Raw genomic sequence first — 23,045 nt, 5'->3', positions numbered from 1 at the left:
AAGGAAGGAGAAAGGTGGTGGGCAGTCACTTTCACTGAGGACCCACTCTCTGCTTCACACTCAGCTCTGCTCTTTGACATGAATTATATAATTGAACTCTTGTAAGAACTTGGCCAGGTAGAAAACTTATTTCCATTTTACAGACGCAGAAACCTATGTCCAGAGAAAAATCTATGGGCTTGCCCTAGGTAGACACGGCTAGTAAGTGGCAAAGTCCCAGTCTTTCTGGCCCCAGAAAGTTTGTGGTTTTTGCACACTCTCATATTGCTTCTGTGTCCTAAGGAAGTAAAAATAGTATGCGGTGCTGTGGGGTTGAGAGAAGCAAATGGACATTCTGGAGACAAAAATCAGATTTTACGCATAGCAACGTTGGCTTTCAGTTTTTTCTGACACTTATTACCATATTTTCTGCCCTGAATCCCGTGGGATCTCCTCTGCAGAAGTGGATCAGAATATTTAGAAATAACGACAACCTTAGGGGACTAATTCAGAATATAGCAGCTACGTAGGCTAGTGAAAAAATGTATCAAGACTTCAGAAATAAAAGTAGTATATATTTCCTGTGAAAAAGTAATAAAAAGGGCTTTGGATTGGTGACTTTCAGTCTCAGTTGGTCCTCTGCAGTCACTAGCAGCCTCACTGCCAAATATTTGGGATGGAGCTTTAGAATGACTAAAACAGATGATAGTTTCTGTAACGTTTCCCCACAAACTTTAAAAGAAAATTGTCATTAGACATTTTATGATTGACCTTCTTTTGTGTTTTCACCATTTACTAAGTCTGGGGGAAGATGTCAATGTCTTCATGATTGAATTCCAGAGAACAGGAAAGCTGTGGAGATGAGCCCTCCGGGTTTTCTGCTCCGGTTCTGATTGGTTACGGGGCATTGTGGAATGATGGAGGAAGGGGAAAGAGGGTATATTCTCCCGCGAGACTGGAAAGTCCAGCTCAGGATCCTGATGGACGTGCCCCAGAGAAGGAGGATGTGAGGAAAGGAAGGAGGTCAAGTGCTAGTGCCCACCAGGGAAGCGAACTTGGGTTGGGAGAAATGGGGTGACCAGAGCAGCCCTCTGGCTAAGCTTGAGCATAACTGGCTGCCCTGAGGCAGAAGAGGTGATGTGGTGAGAGAAGGTCCCGGTGAGACAGGTGGGGAGAGAGCCGACCCTGAGTCTGCTTCTTTGTAACTCAGGCCCTGGGTCATCCTGCTTCCCAGGTCAAGGACTCTCTCCTCTGGTGACCACATCACCCCCATTCCAGGGTCTAGTGCCTTCCCAAGCCCATCTAAGGATTTTCCGTAAGCCTGGAGTTTCTCTAGCTCTTTCCTTTCTCCATTTTTCCTGATCTGGCCACATTCTTTCTTTCACTTTCCTTAGTATCTTTTAACTGTTTTTTTTCTTCTCTTTTTTTTTTTTTTTTTGCCCCGGTCACCCCAGAATGAAACAGTGCTACTTTTCTGTGTACCTGAAGGCTTGGGGTTAGTGGGAGAGATTTTAGCACCGCATGGACTAGTATGTGACATGATTCATTAGCCATCCCTGGCTGCGGGGCTGTTTTTATAGGTCTCCTCTCTCCCTAGGTCTCCCCCACCATTGCTGCTAACTAACCTTATTACTACCTCCCCATTTCTTCCAAGATCCCAGGCCCTTCACTGCGGCATCTGCAGACAGCTCCAAGATTCTGGTTGCTTTATTGAGCAAAGTAATTTAGCTTTGTTTGGCTTAATCCTCACCCATCCAGACCAGCTCACGTCTCACATCCCAAGGGCCCATCAAACTGATATCTCAACAGAAAAACTGTCTATGGGGAGATGGATCACGCTACTTCCCAGAAAGCAGAAGCGGTAGAAACTTCTGGTTGTTTTTTTTAGATAGAAATTGTTTTCTTCCCTTGGCATTGAGAGCGGGTGAGTGAGAGGAAGAAGTGTATAGGGGCTGGAGGAGTGTGCACCCAGCTCCCAGCTCTGCCCATGTCTGAGGAGCCTGCAAATCCTGTGTTAGGTTTTCTGTTGGATTTATTACCTTTGCCCCCAGAGAGGCCAGTGGCTTGGTGGTGAGTGTGCCGCTTATTGAATAGGCCACTTGGGAAATTTCATGGAACTGGTGACTCAAGACTGCAGTTCAACATGACCTTGGGCGAGTCCTTGACAAATAGGAAAATGGACTTTCCAACACAGCAGTCTTTATGACCCTTTCTGCAAGAGGTCTCCCTCCTTCCTCAGGCCTCAGATTGCACAGCCTGGATACTGCCTCTTGCATCACTCACTACACCCCATGGCTGGAGCTGAAATGTCTTTTGACATAGTGTGTGTGCACCTTGCCGGCACGGCCTCAGCAGTGGTCACTCTACCTATACAGAGGAGAGTAAAGTGAGGGGCTGTGGAGTTTTGGTTTTGTTTTTCTTCTTTGTGGCCTTGTCCACTTCTGCATCTATGGCCAGCCTTCCTCTGCAGTAGCATTGCTTTTCCTACTATTTCATAACCTACCACTCAAAAGTCAGGTCCTCCTACCTTTCTTCCCATTCCCCCCAGGGCAACTGGCTGTTTAATTTGCCACCCAAACAGGATTTGGTTTAGTTTAGTAAGATGTCCAGTTCTTAGAGACAGTGATAACTCCTGCCTGAAAACTACCCTGTATTGACCAGGAAGGGCCAACATCAACAGCAACCCCTAATTGTCCTTTTGTGATGCGGGATTGACAAACAGGGCCTTGGGGAGGAGACATAATTTTTGTCCATCTAACTCCTCCTGCAGAACAAATGGCTGAAAATCAAATCCAAGGCTAAGTTAAGAGATTCCACCCCTCTCTCAAATATCACGCACGTATGCTATTTGTTCATTGTCATTTCATTGAACCATGTACATAGTTTCCTTTCCTGAGAAACAAGGAACTATCTAGTGAACTATCTAGGACTTTACGTGGAGAGTGCAGCTATAGCTATAAAAGGCCCAAAGTTAGAGGATATCTCTACTGGGAACTATCAGTGGGTACCATTTTCTCCTTAACCCTCAAATCAAGACATAGGGACTCTTGTGTGTAAGAGATGATTCAGGAGATGCTGATTAGATGAGAAAGTGTTGAAATATTATTTGGTTGTACAACAGGACTGAATATTTGAAATCAGGACTGTTTTGGAAAGTCTAACATTGTGGGTTAGACTGCTCTGGCTCTAGTGCCCTTCCAAATCTCCTCCCAGTGAAATGGGTTCTTCTGATCTCAGTTCCCTGATTATTTATCTGTTTACTCTCATGAGGTGCTGGGACAAACTACACACAATACTCCAAACCCTGTCTACACTGACAGTTAAATGCAAGTTCCCTACATGTTGTTGGTGTTCAATGATTAAAAATTTGAAGAGGTTTTTGGCACTTGCTATTGGGGTAAATTATAAAATGCCCCTCCTTGATCTTCCTCTCTTCCCTTCCACAGCCTGTGAATTTTGGTTGTTTGTGAAACAAGAGTCATTACTATTGGAATATTATTTAAGGAGACACGTGTCAATGCCATTCCAAAAATGGTACCCATTTATACCACTACTTAAAAGGGTGCTGTGTTACATGTCAGAATTAGTTAGCACCACCAGACAACTGGCTTTCTGGGAGACATGATCAGTGCAGGGAGTGATCAGAAGGGCTGAGGTTGTGCTGGACATCTTAATCACCAACATCACCAGGAGGGCGGGGTAGATTCTGGGGCACTAAGCCCAGAAACAGATTCCCATAACTTGAGCTTCAGTTAGGTGGGCAGAGCTTTTCTGGGAGGCCCAGCAAATTCTCATCATGAAGGTAGAAATTCAGGGTCCAGACAGACTGGCTATTATTATTAAGAAAGCTCATTCATTTTTCTTATTCATCCATCCAAAGTTCTTTCAATTGACATGTATTTTGTTCCTTCTCTGTGCTAGGCACTAGATTTACACTAAGGCTACATAAAAATGGTTAAAATTTTATCCCATCCTATAAGGAGGTCTACTAGACATGACACTCAAGTTGAAGCAGAATGACAATGGAATACAAAAACACCATCCTAGAGACAAACTACGTGGAAGCTGTGTAATGTTGGGGCAAAGCTCCTCACCTTGCTGGGGTGGGGAGAATCAGGACAGGTGTCCCAAAGAGAGGGTTTCTATATCTGGATCTGGCCCAACAGAGTGCTAGGGGAATGGAGTGGAGATCCACTTTCCGGCAGAGGGCACCTGCTACTGGGCTGTACTGCCCTGACTTGGCAGTGGTTAGGTCCCTGGCTTGTGCCAGTTGGGGGATTGGAAAATAAGAACAGCAAATCTGGAGAATGAGACTGGAGAATCAGAACGGGACCTCAGAACACAGGGTACAGGGAAGAAACCCAATTTTATGATGTGGGGCACACAGAGATCTGGGTTTGTGAACCCGTGGCCGCAAGAAGCCTGATTTCCCTGTTATTGCAATGGACACATAAGATGCAGTGGGCTTCCCTGAGGGGATGTGTGGGAGCTCAGGGATCAGTCCTGGGGTTTAGAGGTCAAGATGACAGCCAAGGGGATCCCAGGTGTAAGGCTGTATGTTTAACATCATGGATAGGCCCCGATCCCCTGTCAGTCTACAGGCAAGAAATTTAAAGCTAAGCCCTGCCAGATGGGTGGTGGAGTCAGAAGGGGCAAGAGGGGAGGACTGAAGCAACTCAACCATTTCTTTCCTCAGGCCAGCCTTGGTTTGGAGCTAGACTAGGGTGAGGTACTGGCCTTGGATAGACCCAGCTGTGTCAGGGAAAATGGACAACTGGGGAAGGGGTCCAGATGAACTGAGAGGTTATTTATGCTAATGTTCTGGGAAACTGTGAGCTTTTCTGGTGAAGAATTAGGCCATCTATAAACAGTCATGCACAAATGCATGCTTAGTGTTGTTGCAAAGATGGACAACAAAGTTGAGCAGTAACAAAAGGAAGACTTGTCAGGGTTTACCCAATCAAACTTGGAAATCCTCTGTGCATCTGACACCAGGATGTCCCTGACTCTTGCTGCACGTCTCTGCTCAGGATCCCTCCTGGAGACAATGGACGTCAGGAGGCTATCTTTGGATCCACAATTGTGTGCTTTTTTACCTAGATTCCTGTAGACGCACCTCATTCAGGGAATCCTTTTCTGCCTGTACCTTATGCATGTGACAGTCTGGCAGTGGTCTGAGATCTGGATCCAGAGCCTTGACTTAAGAGAACTAAGCCTTTGAATCCCAGTTTCCAGTTCTAAATGCTCTTTGATTTGCCTCTATATGCCCACCCTTCTCAGGGGCATGTGGCCCTGGACCCCAGCTTGCTCTAGCCTATCTCTGATCCACACTGTGCTCCTGGTTATAGCTTTACCCATGGTATGTCTCAAAGCCAAAGTTAAATCTCTTCCAGAAGAAGATGTCAATATTCAGAGCACAATATTGTATACATGGCCTACACGAGTAACTTCTGGGGAAAAGAGTTTTAAGAATAGTAACTACCTTTAGGGTGAGATTTGAAACTCAGGGCCAGAGCATTTTTTTTTTTTTTAAACTGTGGGTATGTTTTCTGAGCATAGAGGTATGGACAGCTTGTTGGGAGCAGTGTCAGGTTCATAAAGTCTGAAAACATTTGATCCACTGATTCAAACAAAATGCCATATGAAATGGCATTTCTCTCTATGTTCTGAGACTCCAGAGGTGGTTGGCTTCATTCTTGTTTCTTGTCCCGTGTGGTCATTTCCTTACTGGCCTCAGGTTATGCACTTGGGCATTTTTAAAGAAATCAAAACCATGCCCAATCTTCCTGTCATGTGATTGTTCTTTCACTCTTATTTTTTAATTGACCCAAAAGCTTTCCTTTCAGACCATATTGGCCTCACATGGCAGAGATGCCCACAAAATGCTAAATTAACTGAGAAAGGCCCTTGACCTCTGATAAGGGCCATTTTACCTTGTACTCTAAGTATAAATTACTCTCCATTGGCAGACCTTGGTCTTTTGGGTTATTTGACTACCGTGACTAAATATGTATATATATATATATATTTCAGTCCAAAACTTTCAAAAGTGGTAAAAACATTATGGTGAAAACAGGGAGGATTATAACTGCAGTTTTGCAACTAATATTAATGCTCCGACTTAAAATATATTTTGCTATGCCAATTCAATAGTAAAAAAAAAACACTTAAGAAATTCATGAATTTTTTTGAAGGAAGAGAAATTAGCGTTTTTTAAATATGCAGAGTCCAGACCAGTTCAGCCGATGTGGGCTACTGATGAGCTAATATAGTCAGTATGCTCTGTCATTGGGTACCCTGTGATGCCAAGTGCTGCTGGGTTGATCCCTGTCTTATGCTGGCAGCCCCAGGGAATGTGAGGAATAGATAGCACATCTATATTTAAGTTATATTTAGGGCATATTTAGCCTGTAACAGAGACACTTGAAGAAGAGCTTTCCCTGGAGATTAATTGCCAGCTGGTGTTGATGATACTTTGGGCTCCCAAACACCTCCGGGTGGGCTTTTATTTCCAGGAAATGGCTGGTGTCTTAATCATGACTTCTTACTTTGCCTGCTAAAATAGAATTTATATTTGGCAATCTTTATTTAATATGGTTTCTCTTTCGGAGGCCAGTCAGTCTGTCTTATTTGGAGAGGACTAAAACAGCTGGCACAGTCTCATTGGGGCGGTGAAGGACACTTTATGAGGACTAATGTAGCTCTTCCTCATTCCCTGAATGTAGAGGAAGTCCTAGTTCAGAGTAATGGGTCTCCTTAGAACTTCCCAGCAGTTCATGAAAGGGCTTGTCCTTTGGAAGGGAGGTTGTTTCAGAAAAATACCACTTGTTGAAATTTTTAGGTACAGAGAAATTTATTTGTGGGGAGATGTTACCTAAATATCAGAAAAAAAAAAAAAAAAAAAAAAAAAAAGATCTGACAACCCTCAAAGCCAGAAAACAAAAAATACAGGCATGACTCTTCTGGTTTCCCCAGAGACAAGGCTGTTACCGCTCTAAAAATGAGGTGATGGGTCTAGCTAGCTCTAACTGTAGACAGTTGCCGGGCTCTTGAAGAACACCAAGGCTAACAACAGAAGAAAAGCCATCAGCCCCCCTGTGCTGACTGTTTACCGTTGGAATCCGTTCTGATTGGTTGGTGCCCGTACCATATACCAGTTGTTAAATATTTTGAACATCAGCTCCACTTAGCTTAGAAATGATCTGGGAAAGGAATAGCATTTTAAAGGATGTGGATGGGTCAGAGGTGACACTCTCAGATGGGAACGGTCCCAGTTCTGGCAGCACTCGAGGAGGAGGAGGAGGATAGGATGGTGAGGGGGAATTGACTGGACTACCCAAATTGGGTACCATAAATTTGAGCCTTCACAAGCCTTTCTTACAAAGTCCATATGTATAAAATACATTGACACATGGAACACAGGGAACAAGAGTGGCCTGGAAAGGTATTTGGGGTCAAGATCCTGGAGCTCATGGGGACAGTGAGGCCAGGGGAGTCCCTGGGTGAGCTGATGAACAGAGCTGGGGTGTGCATCCAGTGGTCAGACAGAGTAAAGCTGGCCTCCCTGGAGGCTCTGGGTGATGGCGGGCACAGCCCAAGTGTCCTGCCATCTCAGTCGCTTCTCATCCTTTCTGGCACCAATCCCAGGGAGCTGGCCCAGTCTGGAATGTGTCTCACGTAGAGGCATGCCCAGATGAGGCCCCGCTCCCCTCCAACCTCCTGCTCACCACATCCTTCTCATGGCCCCCAGTACTTGTCTGAGAGTTCAGAATGGACCACATTTTGTAATTCATATGTGCCCTTGTTTTGTCCGTGCTGGGAACTTGGAGAGAAGGTCAGATTTGCCTTACACTGTGGTTATGGTATACCACTGTCATTGTACTTTCAATAGTTTTGATGTGTGAAAAAATTCAAGCATGTGCATATTTGTGTTTTTCCTATCAGATTCTCTATGTTACCCGTGGGCAATGTAACAGAGTTTCTGGAAACAATCTGTGTTTGGCTTTAGGATGCTCTGTGTGGCTTTTTCCTGGAGCAGATTAACCGTCTACTTCTCTTTTGGGGAGTGATATTTAGTTAGATTTCATTCCTTGATGGCACACCAACACAAGGGGTAGTGAATGTTTTCCTCTCAGTAGATCACAAGGGCGTTAAATGAAAGTAGGTGCTATTCACTAAGTTCTATTTTATCTCTTATCTTTTGGTATGTCTTAGGTTGACTACTTCTGATGATGTTCTTTGGGGTTAATGGCAAAATATCATGCTTAATGAGCTAGCAAATGCTGCTGGTTAAGGACTTTCAATTTTTTGCATGTATGTCACCAGTTTTCATTAATATGATGCTTCAGTGCTTTATGGAAGTAAAGGCTTGAAGACTCATTCAGTTGTCCGAAAGCCCCTTGAAAATTTGGTTGGTGTTCCTTTAGGAAAAAGATAGTCAACCTCCTGTAGAAGGGTCAAAGTACATAGGGCTGGGGCTAGATACGGAACTCTGAGCAGAGGGTCAGTGCTAAGGACTCCTTGGCATTAGGCAAAGAGAAGTGCAGTAGAGATGGCAAGGGGTGTGTGTGTGGGTGTGTGTGTGACTGTTTGAAGCAAACACCTCGCCCTGTCACCTCATCTTGTGACTTTTTTTTTTTTTTTATCCTGGTAGAGGTATACTTCATGCACCAAAAGGCAGAATCTGTGTGAATGGCCTATGAAAAGAGAGTTGTTTTTTTTTTTTTTTTCCTCTCTGCACTGGGATTTCAGGTAAAGCCTTAAAGTTGGGGGCAATGGGTGAAATAAATAATTCTGCATTTATCCAGAACGTACCAAAGAGAAACCAGACACGTTTTTTGGACACATGTACCTATCACCCAAATTCTTTCTTATAAATTGGAAGGTTGGTATTTATTGGGTGAACTATTTTGAAGGGAGTTTGCAGGAGTAAAGCTGCTATGGGTCTTCTCCTCAGAGAAGGGACTATAGGAGAGGAAAAGAGAGGAGAGGAGAGGAGAGGAAAGGAAAGGAGAGGAGAGGAGAAGAGAGAATGTTGTTCTCATTCATTAGCCAAAAGAAGAGAGCCCAATAAAACTACCAGAACTTCTCACAGACTTTGGTGTTGTCTGCTAGAAGGGGTGACCATGTCAACATTCCCTGGCTGAATGCCAGCTGGGGTTCAGAAACTCATTAGCTTTCCTATAGAAGAACAGAGTTCTCTAGAAAGGTTGACAGGTGTCCCCTGAAGAAGTCTAAAGATGAGAGGTTGGCTGGGGAAACTCAAAGTAGGAGGGCGAGAAGGGCAAGTTCAGGGGCTGAGCAGGCTGTACTTGCAGTTCTGAGGGACAAGAATGTATCCCCAAGGCATCAGGTAAATGTGTAAAAGGATCAAGGCTCAAGTTGTCTTGAAAGGATGCTGTCTAAGAAGGCTATCTGTGAGGGTAAGGGGACCTCAGAAGCATACTGCCAAGGCAGGACCTGATGGGGTCATGGGGCTTCAGCCTGGGGAAGAATTGTTTGGGTTAGGGGATGGTGTCACAGCTAGTCCCCCAGGTAGTCTCCAACATGCGCATAACTGCTACGCATAAAATAGAGCCAGTATTTATATGATGGAGGCACTTCAAGAGCCAAGAGAGAGCACTGAAAACAGCACCAATTAAGTAAAAATTCCTTTGATCTTTTGCCTTTCATTCCTCTTGTGCTTGGAGAACCCAGAAGCAGGCACTGGGCAGAGTGAGGTGGAATAGGAGGTACTGCAAAGAGAGAGAGCCAGATAATGACTCCCTCCCAAGATGCTGATTCCCAAACCTGAAATCAAGCCCAAGCTTGGTGAAGAAAGTTTTACTTGGACGCAAGGTTACAGTTTTGATTTAGAATGGTCTGGATTGCGTTTATTAATTTCTGAAGACAGGGCTATTTTTTAATGGTTGCAATTGACTGGAAAATGATGAATCTGCCCCAAACATTGGTGGGAAAAAACAAAACCATTTCCTGATTATATCATACCCAGTCAAACCATATACAAGCCTGATTTAAAAAAAAAAAATCTGCATTTCAGATATACCAATGAAGCTTACTTACTGTCCTTAGCTACATTGGCTTCATTCTAAAGATCTATCAAGATAGTGGTAGTTCATCTCCACACTGGATATTTAAGGATAGGCAAGAATTCACCTGAGGGAAACAAAAACATAATGCTTTCCAGGGAATGAGCATCATGGAAAGACTGATACCAGACCATCCTGTCCTCTCCAAAGCGAAGAGAAGACTCTTTGGGCTCTGGCTGCAGTTTTTTGCAAGATAGGTTTTAGCCCTTCTCCATGGACCTACATGGTTTCCTTACTCTCCATTGGGATGAATAATCTAATTCTTGCTGAGCCTGATTTCTCTATGGGAAGACTCAGATTGAAGGGTCAAAAAGATCAGATTGAGCTCTTATGGACAACCAAAGCCAATGATGCCTTTGGGAACTTTTTTGACCCTTTCCATTTAAAACCCCCAAGAAGAATCCAGAAACTCTTTGATTATCTGTATTCATATTAAGACTCGAAAACAAGCAAGGTTTTGTTTCATTTGACCAAGAATATTTTCTTTCTTTTTAGAGGTCACTTTAGGAGTCTTAAAATTAAGCACAGACAAACAAGAAATAAGGAAGCCTCAACAGCTTCCTTCATGAATGACAGATCAATAATCATTTATGCTAATGGTCTTGGATGGGTCTCTTCCTTTCCCACAATTTGTTCTAGTTGGCCATATCTCAACCTGAAGACCATTTTCCTTGGTGTATGCTGGCAGCTCCATGTTAAAGTCTCAAGAGAGTACTTTCCAAAGAATAGTAAGGCATTGCTAAGATCCCCAAGGACTTATTGGCACTGTTCTTTGACAGTCCTTTCTTACACAGAAGACGAAGCATTGCTTGAGTCATACTTCCTCTTTGCGAAGGCAGATGCAGGAGAAACAGATGAGCAGGGTTTCAGATGTGAGGAATCCTGGGTTGTCTTTCCAGCACAGTCATGGACTTTCAACAAAACCTGAGGCTCAAAGCCAAATACGTTGTTAAGTAATCTAAAGCCAGAGGGCGCTATTACACAGAAGACGTTAGAGCTTAAGTTGTCTTTTTTTTTTTTTTTTTGAAAGAAGCCAGCTTCTAATACCCAACTTCTAGTTTAAAAGGGTTGGTTTTTTTTTTTTTTTTTTTTTGGTTTGTTTGTTTGCATTAATTTCAAATTCGACCCCTAAAATCGGGCTTATGTTGATTTTATATTTTTTCTTCTAGAGCTAGTCAGATTTCTCATTACTAACACAATATTTTAAATTGCTCTTAGATTGAGTTAAACTTTTTTTTGATGGTATGGGAAAAGCATGGGAAATATTCTCCTGAATCCCCAAAACAGAAAAACTTAGCATTTGGAAGAACCATAGCAATGTGTGCCCAGTAAAGACAGTGGATGAAGGTCATTGGGCATCTTGATGAGAAGTCCCTGGTTTTGTAGGAACCATAAGATGAAACTTCCATTTTTTTGTAATTGGAATTTCTTGATTGAGGATTCAGTTGTTTTTTTTCTTGTTCTTCAGAAAACTCAACCTTGGTTCTAAGAGACAGGATTGGCCAACTCATCCCTATATTTGACTTTATCCGATGATGAAAATTCCTACAGCAAATGTCTCTTGTTTGGCCCAAATTAATACATCTCCTTTACTTTTAAAGGCAGGGAGTTAGGGCTGTTACTCTTGTTTTAGACAACCAAGAATGAGAGGGAAGTCAAAACACATGGCCTTTAGTGAGGTCTTGTGAATAGGGATATCTCAAATGGCCAACAAACCAGGGCAAAGGTCACCGAAGACAGACACCATCCTGGACTCATGATGAGCTCCCCACATCTCCTTGCTGGGATCAAAATCTTGCCCTGACCCTGAGGCTTGCTTGGCCAGCTAATAATTTTCTCAGATATTTTAATTCTTCTGGGAGGGTAGACAACGATTGGCATGTCCTCAGACACTCACTGGGGCAGTCCCCTTCAAACAGGAGACCACCTGGATTCACTGTCCTGCTGGCTTTCTGAATGTCAATTGTCATACTTCCTGGGAGCTTTTTCCCAGCAGGATTTAATGCTGGTTGAAATCTTCCCTGTGTTCATTATGTTCCTCTAGGGGCTGTGTCTTAGCTGCTGGCTGTGGCTTCTCTTCTCTTGTTAGAGGTCTCTTGATTCTTACAACACAATCAGTTCCTTTCATTTCACAGTGCTTGCTTCTTTTATGTTCCCACTAGCCCATGGCTGAGGTATACAGTATGCCTTGATGTCACTTCAATCAGAGTAGTGATAAGTAGGGACATATGCAGAGGTTTACGTTTGGAGAACTTCAGAAATTTTTCTTTTGGGTGGTCCTTAACCACCAGGAATCATAAGTCCATACAGAGGCAGAATTTCAGCTCTTTTGATTATGTGCTTCGGACACTATCCCACACAATTCTGAAACAACCAATCAGTACAATTAACCACTCCTTTGCAAGGAAGCATGAAAATATAATCATGCCTTAAATAGTATGGTTACAGTGTCACCTTGTTTTCTATCAGCAAAGAGGAGCCATTCAGTGACATCTCAAAATAACATCCCTTGGCATTGATTTTTAAGAGCTTACAATTCAGTGCAGTGCGGTTGCAAACAAATATTCATTAGGTTTCTACTCTGAGCAAGGAATTATGCTAAATACTCTATGGGACTCAAAGATGAATGAGGAAGGATGATAAAATAGAGTGAAAATAAATAAGAAGACCTAAAAAACTTCATAAGAAATTGAATTGACCTGAGGGGGAAAATATGTGTAAGAGAGAGAGAGCTGTAGAAGAATTCTTGTACAAAAGCACACTGGAATAAATATTCCTTATGAATCTCCTTCTTTGATGAGAAGCACTGATGCTGAGAAAGACAAAAAAAAAAGAAAGATCCAAAAAGGAATGAGGAGCTATTGCCTGTGTGGGAGCATCAGGCATGAGAGAAATGCCTCAGGAAGGGAGAGAAGCAGGGAACCACTTTTTGTTCAAGATGGTGGGTTGGACACACATGTCTAATGTTGCTCCTTCCTGCAACACCTCTAAAGACTTACAGTGACTTTAAGGGGCATAAATCTATAAAGATGAGGAGCATGCCACCCCTAATACCTGGGGCCCATGAGTAAGAATCTGAGTAAGAGGTCACGGCATATGTTTAAATATTTAAAAGTTATAAATCAAGCTAACAAGCTGTTAGAGTTTATCCTCTTGCCTTGACAAATATACCCTCATAATGACAACACTGAACATATAAATGTATATTCCTACCACATAACTGCAGACAGCGCAATTTGGGCAGTGGTGCACACACTTGAGCATGGCAGTATGCATCCAGCCCCATTCTCATCCCTTGCAAGAGCCCTCTCTTGACCATCCCTCAGGTCTAGGATGTACACGTTGGAGATTCAGCCTACTGGATGGATGGAGGAGGAAACCCTGGCAGGTCCCAGGCATGTCCTGCGGACTCCTTGGAGAGGGAATTTGGGGGCCCTGCATACAAAGAGTATGATCTCAAAGGGAAATAGGAAAGACCCTGGGTGGACATACCTCTTGCTTCAAAGAAGCTTTGCCTCTTTGGGATGGAAGCAGCTCAGCTCAGTTAACTCACCCAGAAATTTCTGAAACTGGAAAATGAAAAGGGTACAGAGTAGCTGACTTATCAGATACCAGTAGGGAAAGGAAGAACCAACCTGGTTTAACTATAAAATCCTCAAAAAGCTCTGAAATTGGGAAGAGGGTGGTGGTTCAGGGACTTCTAGAAGTGTGTATTTCCTATAAGAAAGAAGGGTTGAATGCTGTTTATGAAGTGATGAGATCCCTAGATTCTCTCTTCTTACTCCATACTTGTGGAGCAACCACTCTTCCTTCACCCAGGAAAGAAACTAAGCTTATTATCCATAAAGGGGGAAAAAGGGTCCGTGGACCAGGAGCAGCCAGGCATAATTGAAGGCAGGGTGCCAAAGTGAAAATATGGGGGTCTAGTTGAAATACGTCTATGGACAACAGAGACCCCACTTCTAGTTTCATCCTTCTCCATTCTGTTTATGAACACTGGCATCCAGGCAGAAAATCGGAAGATCTTCTCTGGAAAATATAGTTGGATCTTCACAGTCAATGTGCCCTCCTCATCTGCTCAGAGCTTCTAGTCCACAGGAACAGACAACCAAAAATTAGCAGAAGTTTGAAGTAGACTTGTAATGATAAAAGCAATACGAAAAAAACATTCTGGAAGAAATTGTGAGTGAAAAACACTTCAACCAAAAAATATGCTCTAAGAAAGTTTTTATAAAGGATCCAGCACCCATTGCATGAAGAACAAACTGCCAGAAAATAGTACTTTGAGAATATAAAAAGGCTTCTGAAAATGAAAAGCTTGATGTTAAAGAAGAAAATCCAATAAAGGGCCAGAAGAGAACACTGAAAAACCTCTTCAGAAAATAGAACAAAATGGCAAAAATATAAAAAAAATAGGAAACAAAATAATAAAACTAGCCTACATGGTCTAATATCTGAATATCAGGCATTCAGGAAGCACAGTAACAAAGAGAGTAATAGAATATAACCCACCAAATAATGTCAAGAAAAGTTCCCAAATGGAAAGACCTGAGTTCCCAGATTGAAAAGCTCACAGTATCCCAAAATATAAATGATAATAGATCCATACTGATGTAACCCATGTAGAATTTATCTGAAGTCACTGTAGCATTGGAGAAAATTCTACAAACTTCTAGGAAGAGAGAGAAGGACCCCCCTCCCCCCGGCCCCACACACACACCCAGAGAGAGAGAGAGAGAGAGAGAGAGAGAAGCAATAATAATAACAACAAAACCCCCCAAATGAAAAGCACATCTCATGCAAAAGAATCACAATGACCAGATCCTTCTTAAAAGGAATAGCCACACTGGAAGCTAGAACATATTGGAGTCATAGCTATAAAATTCTGAAGGAAATAAAAATTTCCAATAAAAATTTTTGTACCCAGAGATGCTATTAATGAATTGAGGCCAGAATAGATACATTTTCAGACATGAGGTCCTCAGAATTTTACTTCTCTATATAGCCCTTCTTGAGGGGATAAAAAAAAGCACCAAGAAATCAGAGGACATGTTGTGTTAGAGACAATGCTATGTGTCCCCTTATCCCAGCACATAGGAAGACTACATATCCCAGCATCCCTTGCAGCTATGGAGCCATATGACTGAATTCTGCCTACTGGAATGTGGGAGGAAGTGAGGTGCCCCCCACCCCCCAACTCCCAAATCAGGTCTGGCCCATCAGCTCTGGATATAAAAATATCAGAATGATCTTCTGGCTTCTCCTTCCCTTCCATGGTCACTTTGAGACCTTGTGTTCCAGGTGCTCTCTGGTGGAGAGCCACCTGATTTGCATTGGACTGTGACGTGAACAAGAAGTAAAGACTTGTTGAGTCATTGAGATTTAGGGTTTGCCTTTGTAGCAACTGGTGTTGCAATTTCACTCATAGAAAGTGGGTGTTGAGGTAACAGGAGCTTGGCATTTGCTTAGTGGTTCAATGGTGAGTAACAAAGGAACTAATGTCAGAAATTAAGAAATGGGGACCCAAGTCACACAGTGACAAACATTTGATAAAATGATCACTTGCTGTGATGTGGGAGCTAGTGGCCCAAGAAGAACAGATTACAAAGAATTGAAGCGTTGGTGGGATCGGCCACTCTGTGATCCATTTGGCAAGGAGTTGCCAGTGATAGATGGCCTTTGGAAATAACTGACTGGTGTGCAAGGAGAAATCACAAGGAATAAAAGGGGTACAGAAATTTGGGCCCAGAAAGCCATTTTCTTATAAAGCACAAAAGATAAGTGACATAGACTTACAGTAAAACTTCTCAGATAAAGTGACTTGGGCATGATGGTCCCATTCAAACCTGATGGCCTCAGTGTGGTGTGGTGGTCATTGAACTTGGAGAGGAACGGGGAGGGAGGGAGGAGGAGGCAACGAAAAGGGTCTCTATATAGGAGGCACCACCATGTTTAGAAAAGAACTTTGGGTACACTTGTTGCCTATGAATCTGATTGAAAGTGAATACCTCAGAAACTCCGGAGGCTCCTGAGGGAACTGTGTTGCCAAAGAAACCAGGAATTTGATTACCCCCCTACCCCAAAATCTTGAACCATTTGAAAATAATCCCTGCAGCCCAACCTCCACAACCAGAAGAGAGACTTCGCAGACTCTGTATACTTTCCTCCTGAAGGGACGTGCCTGCCAGCGCTCTGGTCAGATGGGAGAAAGGAAAATAAAAACCAGAGTCACTGAGAGAGCAGAGGAGAGGGTCACAGAGAGTAGCCACAGACGTTCCTTCCAGAGGCATCCGCAGGGCCCCATCCACAAATCTGCCTTGCCTCGGAGTGCCCAGAGGGATTTCAGAATTACTCCAGGGCAGTGATTGTTCTTCAACTTTTTTGGGAGAAGGACTTTTTGTCTCCAAGTTACCCTTTTATTTTGGTGTTTCTACAACCGGTGATTTTTGTTTTTACTTCGTACTTGTGAGATCAACAGGGCCAGAGCCAGTGGAGAGTACTGCTTTGGTTGTCTTGTCTACCTATTGGAAGAACGCTGAAATGGTTTGGTGCTCGGATGGGCAGACTTGGCAGACATAATGCTAGGCATTTCCCACACCATTTCTTCTTCCTGGTGCACAGGAAGTCTACCTGCCTCGACCCCCCTCGTAGTCATAGGTCAGGGTTCCTATGACTGAGTTCTGGCCATTGGGAGGCAGGTAGAGGGAATGTAAACCATTTCCAGGCCTGGCTCTGAATAATCCCATATACACTCCTCCAGCTCTCTATTCCCCTTCATGGGCAACTTTGGAAGCATGTGTTAGAGACAGCGTAGTTAAAGAGTGCACGCCCATACACCATAAGCGTGGCCACAACTGAGCGACTATGTGACCCGACTGTACAACCATGAGGATACAAATGCATTGTGTAAAGCTTGAAAGGTCAAGGTTTGTGTTTGCCAGCACTTCTTACTCTCATACACATGCAACATTGATACTGAGAGTGGGAAGATGGCAGCAAAGCCATGTGAGATCCTCAGGACGAACGGTGAGAGCCACACGTAGGGGACCACTGGTCTAGCTAGGGCAGGTCTGAGGGCTCTGAGAGGCCTCCGCCCTAAGGTGAAACCGGTAGAGTATCTGATATGAATGCTATTCAGGGGACCTAAGACTCTGCTAGAAAATTCGAGTTTGAATTACTGGTGAGAATACAGAAATTAAGGGGTGTGAAAAATAATTCACTCCAAGAAAAAGCAAGATTTGTGTTTACCAAAGGAAAAAAGAGTTATAGTTTGTTACATGCCTCACTTATAAATAGCATATAGAGTCATGATTTTATAGGCACCGACACGACCATGTTGGACAAAAGGGGATGGGGATGGAAAATGTGTGACGTATTGGTGAGAGAAGGGGAAGAAAGGGGGAGACTTATTTTTCATATCCAGGAAGCCAGTAGAAAATGCCTAAAACTCCCCAAATGCAGATACAGCAATAATAGTACATTATTTAGAGATATGCGTGTTTTCATACCGAAAGAATCGATTGAAAACAATCCCTTCTGAAATAACAGTCACGTCAGAGAAGGAGAAAGAACTTTAAACCATTTTCAAGGGTTAATTTTGTGTGATAGTTGCCTTAATGGTAGCCATTCTTCACGCAGGCTATTAAGAGAAACGAACCCGGTTTCTGTAGAGGTATTAAACCCTACCTTCCTGTCCCCCACCCCCAACCCCGACAATCCAATGCCTCATTACCCCGTGTAGCTACATTGTCCCAATGTGTGATCTGCACAGGTGGCTCAAGAATGATGCTCCTATCCACAATTTCTTCTCTGATAAACCAAAAAAATCACAACTGTTATTCTTTCCTTTCTCTTCAGACAATGTTGCCTATCTAGTCACGGTGGATCAGCACACAGAAATAATTTTTGCTGTGGAAAATGTGTTCCCCGGTTTTCTTTCTCTCCCTACTTTTATTAAGTCAGGGGCCCACAGATTATGGCCCAAGGGCCAAATCTGGCCCATCACCTCTTTTTGGGTGGCCTGTGACCTCGTGTGGCTTCACATTTACCTCTCCTCCATTCACAGATATAAAGCATAAAAGGGGTAGTGAGAGGGGCGCCTGGGTGGCTCAGTCGGTTAAGCATCTGACTCTTAATTTTGACTCAGATCATGATCTCACTGTTTGGTAAGTTCAAGCCTCGCACTGTGTTGGGCACAGGTGGCACGGAGCCTGCTTGGGATTCTCTTTCTCCCTCTCTCTCTGCCCCTTCCCCACTCGTGCTATCTCTGTTTCTCTCAAAATAAAGAGAACTTAAAAAAAGAAAAAGTGGTAGTGAGACCAGAATCAGAGACTTTTAAATAAAGAGGACCAGGAGTTTTGTCTAGAAATAGAGGAAGTGCTAATCAATTAACTTCTCGAAGACACAGTTGTATTATCTCCAGTGTGTAGTACAGTGCCTGTCACAGAGTGATAGTAAATGCTCATTGGCTTTCCATTCTAGCATCCGACACGTAATAGGCTGTTGGCAAACATGTACATGCATGTCTGAATGAATGGGGGAACAGTAAATAGGTATCACTGAGCACCTGATACATGGGAAGCATGATGGGGGATGGCATATAGAAAGTGATTCTTAGAATTCTCAAAATTTCATCAGATTACAATATTTTGTGATGATGGTATTAATACACAATTATCAGTTAAATTGTGTGGTACAGACCAGTGCCTTCAAATTGGGGTACTCGGATCCCTGGGCATCTCTTTCCTGGCGTTAAAAAGCTGTTCTTTCCCATCGTCCCCTTTCCATAGCCCATTTTCCGCTGCATCTAAGAAAGATAAACACGTTACCGTTTCCAGTTCTTACTGTGACCCATGGCTTTGGGTTATACACCCCGCTCCCCTCCAGCCCTGGGCCAGGGCACAGTCCATTTGAAATACTGACTTGAGGGAAGAGTCTCTTAATTGGTGAAATTAAAGACCACCCCCCAAAGCTTCCTCTCCTTTTATGTCTTATGTGTATTTCTGTTAAAGACGAAGCATGGCATTGGAAATGGGGGATATTTGGGCCCCTACGGTTGTATTCTGCAATCAGAAGTACATTGACTCTAGGCCATGGACCTGACTTTCATGTAATTATCTGCTCTTTTATCACTGTCCCTGAGAAATGCATAGCTGTTGAGAATTTGATGAAGATAGAGCAAAGAAAATATTGATAAGAAATAATAAAAGCTAAACATGGCTCTCTCCCTTGTGGCCACTCCCCCAACAGATTTCATGTAAGGGGTCCTTCTCAGTTGTTCTCAGTGCTTATCCCTGGGACAAGTCATTAGCTGGAAAGAAAGGCACCTATGAGTAGCCCAAGCAGAAGCGATCAGTGATGGTTAGTTAAAAAACAAAAATGTAACTGAAATATTTTCAGGAGCTATCAGATTTTCAAATTACCTTGGATAAAGCTTGTGGATCAAACTTTTGTGTGTCTCCTTTTAGTTTATGATAATCCTGGCCTGCTTGTCTTACTTCAACTTATAAAATGTTTCATTCTGTCCATCTTCCTGATAAGAAGTAGAAAACAGGATGGCGGAAGCATTGGTAAAACGTTGAAGCACATGGTCTTTTGTGGAACAGAACTTTTTCTTTGCATAAATCATGTCCAATCACAATGTCTGATGACATTAATGGTGTTATTTCTCAGTCTCACACCTTATTCTGTTTTCATTTTTCCTGTAGTGTGTTCTCTATATTAATTGAGAATGTTTAGTTTTTCTATAAAAGGCGAGACAACAAATGGGATGGATAAAACCCACAAGTGTGTAAAACAAGGCAAGAAAGCTAGTAGTAGCTTATGAGATATGGGCCAAATTGATAGGACACGTTTGGGATAGATAATGGGCAAACAAAGAGCTTGTGAGGCACAGGCAGAATTGGTAAGTGTGTTAAGTATAGACAGTAAGTAACCTGTAAGGTGTGTTGAAGATGGAGTAAGTGGAATGTGTGACAGAACAAATGTGCGTTACTTACAGATACAAAGACATGGGAAGACCAAATTCTAAATAAAGAGGATGCCACTTCTGGGCATCTTGAAACTGGCCACCCACCGGAGGTTCCCAGTATGGTCCTATTCTGGCCCCACTTGTGCTCTGCCCAAGAAACTCAGCCAAAACCCGGAGCTATCGAGCAGGCTAACTGCCAGGCTGTTGCCATAGCCAGGCATCTGTGTTCTGAGTCTCTTGGATGGTGTTTGTGTTGGCTCTAGGCACTTTCTGCCTGCTAAGCCCTCTTGTTCAAACCTCAACTCTGGTTTTCATAAGCCCACCTTCAGTGGGAGATACTGATGCGGGAAAGACAAGATGTAAATGTTGTGCGACCCAAGATTTAGGTAGTGTTGTTTTCGCATCCTGGGCTGCAGGACGCTTGAGCCTTTCTTCCTGGGCCCCTTCCTGCATCAAGAAATATTAAAATTATATTTTCCTACGGCATTGGAAGAAAGACTAACATAATCCAGGCTGGATTATACTCTTTTCTTCTTCTTCTGATTTTAAAAGAAGTTACAACAGTTTTGTGGGCCCCAAAAGTGTTGGGGGCCCTTAAGTACTACGTCCAAGGTGCCCGATGGCGAAGTTGCTTTGGTCCATCTGCTTGTACCCCATGCTAAGTGTGCTAGCCTACCCCATGTCTTTTTCTTGCTTCTCCTTGTGCTTCAACTTGATCAATCACAGCTTTGTGGGATTCAAGTATTTTAATTTGAATCTTTAATGTGATTTTTAAGGTTTAATGTGAACCTTTCTGTTCTGTGACCTTTGAGATAGCTTGCCTGAGAGCTAGTTGAGAGGTAGTTGGAAACTACCATTATGTCAAGGTAATTCCCTCCATGACATTCCCCAACGCCAAATATCTGCATATGGTGTACACATGCATACCCTCCTGCTTTTTCCCCTGGGCTCCCTTCACAAAGAGCTTCTTATTTTTAACTATACATTAAATTTTGAACTGTTACGAGTTAATGAAAACCAGCAAATCAACTTATGCTTGACTTTATAACTTATAAAAATCCATAAACCAATGACATTAGATCTGCCTAATTATAATCTTGACAACCTTTAGTAGTTCATCCTACAGTAGTGTAAGCTTACCATTGCGATTTGTGTCTTTTTCAGCAGATTGTGTACATGAATGCATTTATTTGGATCAAAAATTAAGTCAGAATTGTTGTCTTCTCCTGACAGTCTGATTTGATTAACTTGATAAGGAGGACTGGTTTTGCTAACTAGGTTATGTGGCAGTTATTTTTCATAAATTGAGTGAGCTAAATACGCAACACCAAGGTTTTGACCATATATGTATTCTATGAATATCACATACATGTAATCAGAAAAGCATATTGAAATTAACATGTATTTTCATCGCATTTTCCAAGTATGTTGGATTAAACAAGATAACTAAAAAAAAAAAAAAAAATTCCAATGTGAACGTGGCATCTGTCTTGGTGTAAACTGTTTCCCTCTCTGCACTTGGCCATGACCTAGCTTCAGTGTCTTCTGTGGTAGGGAAAATGACTACCAAAGATGTCCACATGCTAATCCTTAGAAACGGTGAATATGTTACACTACATGGCAAAAGGGATTATACAGATGTAGTTTAGGTTACAGACCTTATGGTAAGGAGATTATTCTGGATTATTTAGGTGGGGCTGCTCTAATCACACAAGCCTTTAAAAGCAGTGAACTTTCTCCAGCTGGGGACGAAAGAATGTGACCAAAGAAGACAGAGGGATTTGAAGCACAAGAAGCATGTTACTCACTGTTGTTCACTTTAAAGGTAAAGAGAACCGTGATCAAGGCTCTAGAAGCTGAGAGAAGCCTCCTGCTGACAGTCACCAATGATACCTCAGTCCTACAACCAGAAATGACTGAATTCTGCCAACAACCTGAACAGGTCTGGAAGCACCTTCTTTTCTGAAGCTCTCACTGAATTGCTGAAGCTGGCCGACACTTTGATTTGGGTCTTGAGACCCGAGAGCAGAGGTGCCGGCCGAGCCCATCTTACCTACAGAACTGGGACATAACAGATTTGTGTTGCTTCAAGACACTAAATTGGTGATCATCTTTCACAGCAATAAGAGCAAAGGAATATATATCGTTCTAGCTTTCAAGAGAGTGCCACGCCTGCAGCTGGCCTGTTTATTGCTAATTTTCTATTTTATTCCCTCCGGGACAGTGGTCCTTACGGAAAAAAAATGCAACTCTGTTTCAATCTCAGTCTTATTGTTATGCTGTAGTAGCATTTCTTTGAAATGAAACCTAACTCAAAAAGATTGGTTTTTAAAAGCCCTTTTATCTATCCCTCTATTATCTATCCATTTATCTATTTATTTATTTTAGTGACCCAGGTGACTGGACAGGGTAATCATGGAGGGCTGCCTGGTCATAGAAGACCAACAGCTATGGCTCTGGGAAATGATCCCTTGACCCTGGACTCAACATAATGTAACAGAGGACTAGTTCCTTCATAAGGGACTGGGACACTACACTATTAAACAATCTTAGCTCCCAGCAGGTTATACATACTTCAGATTCCAGAAGAATATTTGGGAGTTCTTTACTTCAGGTTTGAGTGTCATTCTTGAGTCCATTGCTGGTCCACGGTGGGAGGGAGGATTTGTGAGTGGTTCCTGTTTTATGCAATTCATTCCAGGCTTCTCTGTGGCCCCAAGTCCTATGTCCTAGGTCTTGTGGGCAGTCTCTTACGTTCGGTTCTCTTACAGTGTACTGGGAACCTATCCCTTGTCTTGATCCCTGCTTGTAGCCAGTACTCCTCTATTGATTTCCTTGGTCCCAGGATCATACCTCAGGATCCCAGGAGCCTCCTAAGCCACTGTCTAGTCAGTCCTATAATATTCTCCTCAAAGAGAACAAAGTGGTGACAGTGAGTGAGTGAGGAGCAAGCAGTAAGGTCTTCATATCCTTTGGGTAGAGAAGTGAGGCAAGCAGCCCTTCCGTAT

The 23,045-nt window shown here is 42.9% G+C and overlaps 1 protein-coding gene across 2 annotated transcripts in view; it reads right to left on the bottom strand.

Moving 5' to 3' along the window:
* Positions 1-23,045, bottom strand: part of GPR65 (G protein-coupled receptor 65) — a 127,051-nt gene that overhangs the window by 6,766 nt on the left and 97,240 nt on the right. The window contains exon 6 of one of the 2 annotated variants that reach the window (XR_006203991.1): positions 12,135-12,431. The exons of the other annotated variant lie outside the window; for it this stretch is intronic. The gene's annotated coding sequence lies outside the window, so the exon portion shown is untranslated. Of the gene's footprint in view, positions 1-12,134; positions 12,432-23,045 lie in introns of those variants that run through there. 2 annotated transcript variants of the gene reach the window in all.

Source organism: Panthera leo, chromosome B3 (genome assembly GCF_018350215.1).
Source record: "Panthera leo isolate Ple1 chromosome B3, P.leo_Ple1_pat1.1, whole genome shotgun sequence".
NCBI lineage: Eukaryota > Metazoa > Chordata > Mammalia > Carnivora > Felidae > Panthera > Panthera leo.
This window is presented reverse-complemented; position numbering and strand designations above follow the sequence as displayed.